Raw genomic sequence first — 11,103 nt, forward strand, 5'->3', positions numbered from 1 at the left:
TTTTCTATTTTAAATTCATTAACTTCTGCACTTATCTTTGTTGCTTTCTTCCTTCTGCTTAGTTTATTTTGTTCTTTTTTCCCCTAGTATTTTGGGGTGAAGACTTAGGTTATTCATTTGTAATTATATAGATCATGTAATCACTTATTACTATAAATTTCTCAACACTGCTCTGAGACACATGTGCGCGCGCACACACACACACACACACACATATATATTTATTTTTATTAAAAAATTTTTTAAAACTTTTCATTTGTATTGGGGTATAGCCAATTAATAAAAAATACTGTGATAGCTTCGGGTGAACAGCGAAGGGATATACTTGCATCCATTGTCCTCCAAACCCTCCCCTCCTGTCCAGGCTGCCGCATAACACTGAGCAGAGTTCTAAGAGACACATATGTTTTTATATTTAGTGTTTTCATTCTCATCCAGTTCAGTGTATTGTGTCATTCCTCTTTTACTCACAGATTGTTTAGAAGTGGATTGTTTAAAAGCATCTGAGGATTTTCTTTTATTGATTTCTAGTTTGATTCTATGTTTGTCAGAGAACATAATTTTCATGATTTCAACCCTTTTACAGTTATTGAGGTTTGCTTATGACCCATGGTATGCTCTGTCTTGGTGTACGTTCTGTAGGTACCAACAGAGAGTGTGTGTTCTGCTGGCATTAGAGGGAATGGTCCATGCATGTTGAGTGTATCCTGTAGGTTGATGACGTTGTTGGCTTCTGTATCTTTGGTTATTTTATTTATTTATTTTTCTTTTCTTTTGGCCATGACATGTGGGATCTTAGTTCCCTGACCAGAGATTGAACCTGCATTCCAAGCCCAGTTGTTTACAGGCCTCTTTAGGATGTGGGGTAATCCGGGCTTCCTTGTTCTCAGCTCTAAGCTTTAAATCTTAGAAAAATAAGAAAAGTCTTATTCAGCATCCCACTATAGGGAAAAGATTAGGTACTCTAATCAAACACAATCATGTCCCAAAATATTTAATTTAGATAGTGAACATTGTGGACTCCGAAATGGGGAAGCCACCCCTGAAGTTTGGGTGTCTCTCCCCAGTGCCTCTGGGTCTCTGTCCCCAAAAGATGAGATGATTGAATTAGGAGAGAGCTGAGTGATACAGATATTAATTAGGTTATATTCTAGCGCTGCGGAATTTTGGCTAAGGCTCCACAGCAGAGGACAATCAGAGAAGTAATAGGTAACATGTACAATTATGGGGGAGACACTGCTCCTAAGGCCCTACACATATTTATCCTTTTAACCATTATGGAACTGGGGTTAATACTGTGATCATGATCCCTATTTTGCCAATGAGCAAACTAGGGGGTTGGAGGTAGAGTAAACTGGCCAAGGTCACATGTGGGGCAAGTGTCTCATGCAGTCTAAGGACCCATTTCACCATAAGATGCAGGCCCAGATCCAATGAGCATCATCCTTCGTGCAGAAAAGACTGGAGAACCATTGAGGAGGCATCCTTGAAGGCAGTTTGAACAGTGGAGGACTTGGCAATTATTCCTTTCCACTAAAAGAGAAGGGGAGTGGGCACCACCGCCCCCCAACCCCACCCTACACACACACACACACAACCGAAACCAGTAACAAAGAATACTTAGCAATTTGGAGCGATCTGCAGTGGGGATTGTTTTGGTGCTTGGTGTACTTATAGGCTTGCCCTTGTTACCAAAAGGTGGGGTCTGGCTGCTCACACTCAAAAGCCATGTTGGTGGAAAGGAGAGTTTGCTTTATTCCAGATACTGGCCACTGTGGAGGGACAGGGAGGGCAGACGTCTGTCTAAAGGCCGACTGCCCCCACTGCCCCACTGACAGATGCTGCTTGTTTCACCTTGTGGTATGAGCTGAAGATGCTCAAAACTCTCAACGTCCTCCCACAAGACAAAGCTTGGAATGTTTGCCAGGACAGGACGCTTAACAACCAAGAGGACCTCACATACTCAAGCTAAATGAAAGGCGCTGTTGCTTCTTCCTCTTCTCTTTCATTCTTGTTGGGCACTGGAGGAGCCCAGAACAGATGACGCTGAGGAAGAGCTGGAGCAGGGTGGGGGTGGGGGTAGGACCAGCCATGCCTCTTCCCCTTGCTTCCCACCCTCCTCCTCTCCCCTTGGCCAGAGCCTAGGAAGAGCTTTAAAAGAATGCTGATTAAAGGGGTGATGTAGTAAGTTTAGGTTTTTCTGATCTCTAAAAATAGAACTGTTATTATAGCTGAAAATAACTAAAAGTCTGGGCTTGAGATGCTGTTAAGGGGATGATGGGGGAGCTCCAGAGGAACCAAGGAAGGCAGTGCTAAAACCATAAGCAAACAAATAAAACCTCTTTACTGCACTCATCGAATGCACCCTGCTCAATAAGCTAGCGAGCTGTTCAAGCGGCCTGCATCACCAGGTCTCTATTTTCTCATTATCAGAATGAGGTGGTTATATCTCATGATCTCTGTGCTTCCTCCTCAACTCAAATTTTAGAAAAAAATAGAAATCAATTCAGAGGATCCCCAAAATCTGCCTGTGAGGTTTAAGTTATTCATCTTTAGGGGGATGTGCTTGCCTTTAAGATTTAAATACAATTAGCGGGGGCCCACAAAATGTAGTTTGTTCTTTCCCTACAGCTTCTGAGATTTCCGTGGCTTCAGACATACAGGGCGTTGTATAGACATGCTCACCTCTCTCATTTCCAGGTTCCCCAGGACTGCAGATGGCCCTGTTCACACACTTGTGTCCTGGAGTAGAAACCCTCTTTCAGCACCGTTTTTCCATGTTGAATTCCCAGCGTGATTCTCTCTCGCTCTAATTTCCCCCACGCAGCACTGTCATGACACTGCTGATGACGACAGACTTCTAGAAAGGCTTTGAGGATACAGACTGTCACTGCGGGGCCCAGAGCAGCAGCGACATCGTATTGGATGGGGGAGCTCATTGCCCCCCAGCGCCTGGCGACATTTTTCTCCTTGTCCGCTTCCTGGGGCCATCTCATTCGGGTCTCTAAGTCTACCACCCTCCACTTCTCTCTTGCTTTGCCTCTTGCTTCCCTGAAAGCCCCCTTCATCTCTCTTCATTTCTTAATTCCCCAGGCTCAGAACTCCTTCTCACGAGGATCTAGAGCAAGCCCCCTCTCTCTCCTTTTGTTTATTCCTTCTCATTTGGGCTCAGCCTAGGGTGCTTCACTTTCTCTATCAGAACATCAAAATGTTTTCATGAACAATGTCACCTTCTCCTCTGAAACTGAATTATGCTGCCCTCTTGGATGTGAGACACATCTGTGGTCAGTGTCTCTCGTAAACAGCTTTCCCCTTCCTTTGGCGCTCGCATGCTGCACAAGCCTGATCAAGCATAATGCCAATGGCAACAATATCTTCAGAGCCAAGAATTCCGTAAGTGGAGTCACTTAGAGGTCCTGATGTCTTGAAAATTGACTTTGCCAGGAGAAGACAGTTGGCTGCACAACTTGAAACAGCACAGATGGCATCAATTTTCTTGAGACCTGAGTTATTTTAAACTAGAGTGCCCACAGAGGAGGTGGCTACCCACTTCTCATTAACCTAGGCTCACTCGTAGCACAGCATTGCTTTTACAGCACTCTCTCGTTTTGAAGTAACTTTTTGTGTCTTGTCTTGCATACTTCTCATCGCAGTGCTCAAGGGGCATCACATCGTTCACAACCATCTTTCGTATAAAACAGCTGAGACGTACACCAAAGATCTGGAGTTTGGCAGCTTGGATTTCCTGTCTTCAAATGCCACTCCACTTCTGAGATAACACATGCAAACATATTCTTTGATACACAGGGTAAGATGGGCAGGGCATGGCTGTACAGGGCTTTAGGCAACCTACAAAAATCTTTCAGAAGAGAGCCCGTAAGTAAGGGCCTTGAGACAGGGGTAGACAGCATGTCAATGATCTCAGATGGGGACGAATGTTACATACAATCTGGGAGACCCATCCTGTGGCAGAGTATTTGTAAAACATCCTTATATTGTCTCTTGAAACATTGCAGGATAGAGGAACACTCCTTTCTAAGAGTAACACATTCCAGGATAGGGGAAATCTTCACTGAGCATCCGACAGGTGCCAAGTACTTTCTATATATTTCCTTCTTTAACCTGTACAACTATTATTATTTAAAATATTTATTTATTTGGCTATGCTGAGTCTTAGTTGCAGCCCAGGGAATCTTTGGTTGCAGCATGCAAACTCTTAGTTGAGGCCTATGGGAACCAGTTCCTTGAACAGGGATAGAACCTGGGCTCCCTGCATTGGGAGCATGGAGTCTTATCTTTTGTTGTTCATTAGCTAAATCATGTCCAACTCTTTGTGACCTCATGGACCATGGCACACCAGGATCCTCTGTCCTCCGCTCTATCCCAGAGTTTGCTCAGATTCATGTCCATTGAGTTGGTGATGCTGTCTAACCATCTCATCCTCTGCCACCCCCTTCTCCTTTTGCCTTCAATCTTTCTCAACTTCAGGGTCTCAGCCATTAGGCAAGTCCTGAACCTCTACAATTACTAATGGCATTCTACAGGCAAGGAATTAGAGAATGAGAGCTTATATGCTTTTAAAAATAAATCTCTATTAATAATTATAGTAGCAAATATTTACTGAGCATGTAATATGTTCCAGACACTTCACCTCTTTATTATCTCAGAAAGTAATCACCACCAGGATTGTGTAAGGGAGGGGCCATTACTGTCAGAGTTTGGGAGAACCATGAAGCTATACAAAACAGTGAGGTAGATGGAAGTATGGACCAGCTAAAAAAGAAACGGCAACTATGTGATATAATGGAGACATTAGATCAGCTAAAATATTAAAGAAGCTGAATTACAGAACAAGATGCAGGCAAGTGGTAACACTTGCCCTTGCCTCCAGGTTGGTCCTTAGAAAAGCCTACTCCACGGGTATTTGGGGTCTGCAGAGTGGACACATGGATGCCGGAGTTCCTTCACTTATACAGACAAGTGTTAGTTGCTCAGTCTTATCCCACTCTTTGTGACCCCATGGAATGTTGCCCGCCAGGCTCCTCTGTCCATGGGATTTTCCAGGCAAGAATAGTGGAGTGAGTTGCTGTGCCCTTTTCTAGGAGATCTTCCTGACCCAGGGATTGAACCTGGGTTTCCCACATGGCAGGCAGATTCTTTGCTGTATGAGCTACCAAGGAATTCCCTATCCAGACATGGTGAGAACCAGAAAGAGATGGAAACTCTTGTGCTTAGGATTTTTGATAAGTTAGGGTCAATCTTTTCTCCTCTGGAAACCACTGGCAGAGAAAGGTTTTTCTACATCCCTTCCATATATGCGCCCCCTCTCCCCATTTTATTGATTAGGGGAAAAAGAAGTGAAATAAGTTGCTCAAGGTCACAACATTTCCGTGGCAGAGCCAGGGAGTCTGACTTTGGAGCCAGCTCTTAAGGACACAAGGCTGATTCTATAAAGCTCACATCCAGACCTGTCTGGCCCTGGACCCTTGTACCACAGCATATTCCCTGTCCTGGAGGTTAAGACCAGAAGTACATTAGCCGTTAAACCTTCAAAAGGATCCTGGATGGAGGGGGCAGTGTGGGAGGGAGGGCCAAGAGGGAGCCAGAGAGAGGGGACACAAGTACACACGACCAATTCACTTTGCTACTGTTGCTGTTGCTGCTTAGTCGCTCAGTGGTGGCTGGCCCTGTGGGACCCCGTGGACTGTAGCCCGCCAGGCTCCTCTGTCCATGGGCTTTTTCAGGCAAGGATACTAGATTGGGTTGCCTTTTCCTTCTCTGGGGATCTTGCCGACTGAGGGATTGAACTCGCATGTCCTGCACTGGCCGGCGGATTCGTCACCACTGGAAAGCCCAGTTCACTTTACTATGTGCTGTGTTTAGTTGCTCAGTCGTGTCCAGCTCTTTGCCACCCCATGGACTGCAGCCTGCCAGGTTCCTCTGTCCATGGGATTCTCTAGGCAAGAATATTGGAGTGGGCTGCCATGCCCTCCTCCAGGGGATCTTCCCAACCCAGGGACTGAACCCAAGTCTCTCACATTGCAAGCGGATTCTTTACCATCTGAGTCACCTACTGAAACTATATCCCAACTGAAAAAAAAAAAAAAAAGAAAGACAAGGTCCTGGTATAACTCTGCAGGGAACTGGATACAGCTTTCTCTCCCCTGCTTAACTTGTGTCTTCCCCTCTTTGAAAATGCATCTGGGCTCCAGCTTCCAGCAAGGATCCAAGCCCTCTGCAGATGCCACTGCCACATCTTCACCTGCCATCTCCGTCTCAGCTGCTCAGGGCTTTCCAGATGCATGCTTGTCCTCCTAGGTACCGCCGATAGCTCATGTCAGCCCCATCTCCAGACAGCACCCGGAGAGCACCGAGCGGAAGATTTGATTCCTGTTTAATCTGATGATACTTTCCATATCTGGATGTTGTATAATGATGGCAATTTATTAAGTGTTAATGATGTGAATGTTTTGAGAAATCAGCTCATTAAGGCAGCAGCTCTGTGTTCCTCTTGTACTGTCATTTTTCTCCTTGCTGGGAGGGTTTTTCAACATGTTAGCAGATGGGATTCTTCAGAGTTCCTGCTGTGCTGAGACCCTTCCTCGTTGCTGCAAGATCTTGTCCATTTGCTGCCTCAGGGAAAGGAATGGCTCGTGGGTGGTGGGGAGAATAGCCAAAAGGCATTGAGACATTTGGTGTGTCTGATCCTGAGGCTTTGAAAGAGCCCTTGGAGTCCAGGCAGGCTATGAAAGGGAGCAGGGAGAGAGTAAGTGCTGGTGTCCCTGAAAACAAGTGACTCTTGGCTGTGCAAAATGTATAGAAACAAAGGCATAGCCTTTGCCCTCTCTGCAGAGCAGCAAGGAGAGCGATGCAGAAATAACCCTCCTTGCCATGTGAGGGTTAGGGGTTCAGGTGGCTTTTCTTAGGTGTGCTTGTGGGAGATGGCAACCCAGCAGAGAAGGTGTGGGTTCAGCGCTGGTTTAAGCAGAGAGGGTCTGTGAGTTCCTTGAATCCTCTGCTCAGCTGCATGTGCAGAGTTGTATATATTCCTTTGTCCTAAAAGGGGCCCTGGTGTATCTGTGAGAGAGGGTTCAGGCCGAAGAGACCTTGATGCTGGAGAAAAAAGTGGGGCATCCTTCGGGGGCCACAGTGGGGACCAGGGAAGACCAGGGATCTCCCTGAAGAGACCAGCACAGACACGTGTCCATGACAATACCACCCACCATCTCAAAAAATTTGGGGTAATGTAGCACAATCTTCACCTCTAAATGTTATATAAAATCTCAGGGAAATAGATCAGAAAAAATCTTGAATTGGCTGAGATTGTTTCTGATACTGCACAGAGTTTGAAATAATTAGGTTAAGTTGAAGATAAAAAATTTTTTTAATTTATTTATGATAAAATAAAACAGCAGTGATTTATCAGAGGGGTGGAGGTTGGCTGGGAAAGTGTTCAAAGAACTTTAAGGGGGTGATTGACATACTGTATATCTTGAGAAAGCTGTGCTTTACATGGATGTCTGTTGATCAAAACTTATCAGACTGTACACAATGAAATGAGCATTTTATTGGCTGTAAATTACATTCCTGTGAAAAGCTGAAGAGTAAGAAAATTGTGTGTGCGCGTGCTCAGTTGTGTCCAACTCTTTATGACCCCCATGGACTGTAACCCACCAGGCTCTCCTGTCCGTGAGATTTTCCAGACAAGAATACTGGAGTGGGTTGCCATTGCCTCCTCCAAGGGATCTTCCCTACCCAGAGATTGAACCTACATCGCTTGTGTCTCCTGCATTGGCAAGCAGATTCTTTACCAATTTTACCACCTGGGAAACTCCATTAAAAATAAATAAATAAGTAAAAGTTACATTTTTTTGCCTGCTTGAGTTTGTGACATTTGAGAGCTAAATGATTTACTAAGGTCACACACATGATATCCCATCATGTTTTCCTGAATGAGAGACAAGGAGGCCTGGTGGTGGGTGCCCAGTGCTGCTACTTCCAGCAGTGTGACCCAGGGCAAGGCTGGTCAGGGATCAATATCTTAATGTCCCCATCAGCAGCTTGTGGGTGACACCCCCTGCTTTGGAAGGTGGCTGTGAGGATCAGATATTTTACTGCAAGTAAAGTTCTGAGAACAGTGCTGACACTGCTTAGCTATTCCTTGACAAAGAGCTGAAAAAAATCTCAAAGAGCAGAGGAGGGACAGAGGCCTCCTAAATCAATGCTCTCAGGCGGCCATGAGTCCCAGGCAAGCCCAGGTTAACACACGTGAACTTTAGCCTTCTCGGCTCAATGGGAGCTCCAGCTGCAAAGACTTTGAAGACAGTTTACCAGACAGGGGAGTTTTATGGGAGAATTTCTCCTGGCAAATATGCAGTGATGTTATGAAGCTTCTTGAAAGATAAGTGGTGCTGGGGGAAGCATATAACCTTTAACAGCTTGAATAAAGTCCTCAGAAGTTATGAAAGATTCGTAGGGAAGATGGAAAAGAAATGTTACAATGGCTGCAGGCTTTTTAAAGTTAGATCAAGAATTCTTATATGCTTTCCAAGGCCCATTTTTTTCAGTTTTCTCTCAAGATACAGACTATGAAAATGGTAGGTATGTATTTCCCTTTGGGGAATAAAGGCAGGTAGCATTCGAGTAATGTTAAATTAATGTACCTTCAGCACATTTATTGAGGGCCTATTATATCTTAGGCAGTTCTGGGAACTCAGGAGATACACACAGAATAGAAATTCCCTGGGGAATTCAAAGTATGGAAGAAGACACAATTGGTTTCCCAGGTGGCTTAGCGGTGAAGAATCTGCCTGTCAGTGCAGGAGACACAGGAGATACGAGTTCGATCCCTGGGCTGGGAAGATCCCCTGGAGGAGGAAACAGCAACCCACTCCAGTATGCTTGCCTGGAGAATCCCATGGACAGAGGAGCCTGGTGGGCTACAGTCCATGGAGCCGCAAAAGAGTCGGACGCGATTGAACACAACAGAGCGGCAGCAGAGAGCAGAGTTGTGTACCCGAATCCATGCAATCCCAGGGAATAACATGTAGGTTGCATTGCACGTGTGAGCAGTGTCATGAAGACTTGGTTGGGGGCAAGGGATTCTGAACTGGGGTGTTGTGGGTTCTTGGAGCTGGCCTTTTAGGGGAGAGTGGAAGGACTGACTGCACTAGAGGTGAGGGTGGCAAGTGTGATGTTACAGACACAGCATACAGGAGTGTCTGAGTCCTGCCTTGTCAATCATCCCAATAGCCTCCTTCATACACTGCCAAGCCAGATTCACGTCTAGAATCAAAACCATTTAATGACGAGCTGTCCAGTGTGCAACACCCAATACAGAGATTACTCTCAAAAGTGTGATGGAATATGTGCTAAGGCCCAGGGCAGAGATGGGCTTTTCCTTCCACCCTTCTTCACCATCCTCCCTGTCTCAACACCATGTCTGATTCTTGGCACCTGTATACCAGGTTATTTGTGGAGGGGGACTGATGGTATTCATGTGGACTCAAAGGAGGGAGAAAACTGTACAGGCAGCCTGCCTTGAGAGACCAGGGGTAGTCAAGGTCTGCTTACCACATCCAGGTAGGAGCTGTAAGAGAGGGAAGGCGTGAGTGTGCCTGACGGCGATGATGAACTTCCTAGTGAACATGGCTCAGCACACACCTCGAATATTGACCAGTGCGATTGACAAGTTCTGCCATGGCTGGGAAAGGTGGGGCCGAGGCTAAGACTTTCTGCCCATAAGGAGCAGGAAAGAAATGTTCCCAGGTGTTTCAGCCACTATGTGTGAAAGAATAGATGATGTTGGGGACATGTGAGTATTCTGTTATCAGAAGGATCGGAAACACACTGAGGGGTGATGGGAGATGAGCCTGGGGATGCAGGTTTAGCAGGAGAAAATATCTTTCCTGCTTGTCAAAGGTTGTCTGAAATTCAGAGACTCTTTGAAACACATTACTATCTTTTCTGTTTCATACATTATGGGTCCCCTTTTACAGATAAGAACACTGAGGCTCAGAAAAGTTAAGAGGATTATTCCAAGTCACACAGGTTGTAAATGGTTGGAACCAGCTATCAGGGTGTTTTTCTTTCTTTCCTTTTTTTTAAACCTAGTTCAGCATTCTTTGAAATTGGTTGCAATGCTACAGAATTAAAATGTTATTCAAATAAGTGAGGTGGACTTATCACCATGTAATATATACGCTTTCCTTCATTGCTACTTAAAATTGATCCAATTTTAAAAACCTTTGAAACTTTGAAGCACTACTTTCTAAATACACCTAAGTGTTTCAGAGTACTTCAGAACTTTTATTATATGCAAGTTCTCAAATTGTAGTATCATTTTGTAAAAATGACTTGGGAATCTTTATTCAAAGTACTGAAAACCTTAAGCATTTGAAGCTTAAAAGCAAGTGCAATTACTGAAAACAAAGCTTGCAAATAGAAAGGTGTTCAAATGCTTCCTTATAGAAACAAGGGAGGAACCGGGAAAAAATGAATAATTGGAGTGCGAAGGGTATGCTATATTTATCTTTCAAATGTTAGAACTGTTCAACTTGAGAGAAAAAATCTTTTGACATACTCCTATTTTTAATTGGATAAATTGATATTCTATACTAAAGTTGAATAAGATTGGAAAAAGCCTCTAATTTTGTAGTTCTAAATTTAGCCAAGTTTTCAAAGAGTATCAAAATGCAATCAACTTATTTGATACAGTTTGTCTTAAAAACATATACATTGTAGAAAAGCACTCTGCATAGAGGCAAACTGATACAAATATTTATGCCAACATGTTTATGTGTTTCAGTGTGGACATTCAATGGAAATGACAACCCACTCCAGTATTCTTGCCAGGGAAATTCCATGGACAGAGGAACCTGGTGATCTACATTCAATGTGGTCGCCAACAGTCGGATATGACTGAGCACGCGTGGGCGTGCACACACACACACACACACACACACAGTCTCCAATATATTGTCCATGCAGTGCATCTTTGAAAAAGATTTGGGGCAATTTTATGAAAAACTGTAAGACAAAAACACATTCTTTAGAAAATACCAATGATGCTGTATTAAGGTCAGATAGATGACTGAGTGACCG

The sequence above is a fragment of the Bos indicus genome, chromosome 14 (genome assembly GCF_029378745.1).
Source record: "Bos indicus isolate NIAB-ARS_2022 breed Sahiwal x Tharparkar chromosome 14, NIAB-ARS_B.indTharparkar_mat_pri_1.0, whole genome shotgun sequence".
NCBI classification, from domain to species: Eukaryota; Metazoa; Chordata; class Mammalia; order Artiodactyla; family Bovidae; genus Bos; species Bos indicus.